This window comes from Periophthalmus magnuspinnatus, chromosome 23 (genome assembly GCF_009829125.3).
Source record: "Periophthalmus magnuspinnatus isolate fPerMag1 chromosome 23, fPerMag1.2.pri, whole genome shotgun sequence".
Lineage (NCBI taxonomy): Eukaryota > Metazoa > Chordata > Actinopteri > Gobiiformes > Gobiidae > Periophthalmus > Periophthalmus magnuspinnatus.
The window spans coordinates 19,587,405-19,588,412 of NC_047148.1; positions in this window are offsets into that span (position 1 = coordinate 19,587,405).

Sequence of the window (1,008 nt, forward strand, 5' to 3'; positions counted from 1 at the left end):
AGCCAACAAATGCACTGTGTTTTTGGATCTGACTTTACGTACAATTTCATGCACTGGCAAAAAATCAGTGAGTGAATGTTTACAGATTACACCATCTATTGTCAGTCTAGGTTAATAAAATACAAGTTGATAGAAGGGTTTCCACAGCATCACAGGCCGAGAGACACATCAGTCCATCAGTTAAATATATCACTGTGATGGGAAAATGGATTCAGGCCATGTAATAAGGTCAATCACATTCAAAGGTCATCACTGGTCTGCGAGCTAGTGCCACCATCTGTTGGCTTTGCTTAGGGTTAATTGCAGTTCTTTTCTAGCCTTTTGAGTTAAGTGTTTGTGTCAATTTCGCAGTTTTCTTACACAATGTTCAAGACCTGACAATTAAAATAAGATCAGCAGCAGAGTCTTGTTCTAAAGTCAAGATTGACATGTGTTAGTGACTTCAACACAGAACCAATGACATGTAATGTACCAGACACATGGTTTTGAAGAGCATGTGACCCTCTAATAAGTACAGTTTGGTCTCATTTGGTCAGAGCATGGTCTCACAGTAATTGTTGTACCTGCTGGTGACCCCTGGCTCTTGGGCAACAGGTCAGGTAATTGTTTTCTTTCCTCTGTGAAAGTGCCTTCCCTGATCATGACATTTCTATAGTGACAGTGTTTTTTGGGGGGGTTTTTTTCCACATGTGGATTATAGCCTTTAAGTTTAGACATTCTTCTGTAATGCAGATGATTTACAGCTGGTGTCTTGGCTTTTCATGCCTTTTTGCGGCTCGGTTTTATCAAGTGATCAAATACTTTTTCCATTTCACATTATTACATAACATAATTTATGGGCACCTATGGGTTGATTTATTTTATTTATTTATGGGCGGTGTATCTATGTTGTTACCTTTTATAGGAAATATAAAATGTTCATGAGTCCAATAGGAGCCACTCTAGTTTCTGCTAAATGTCATTTCATGGATACATGATGGAAACGGTGTTCCCCCACTGAACTATCAA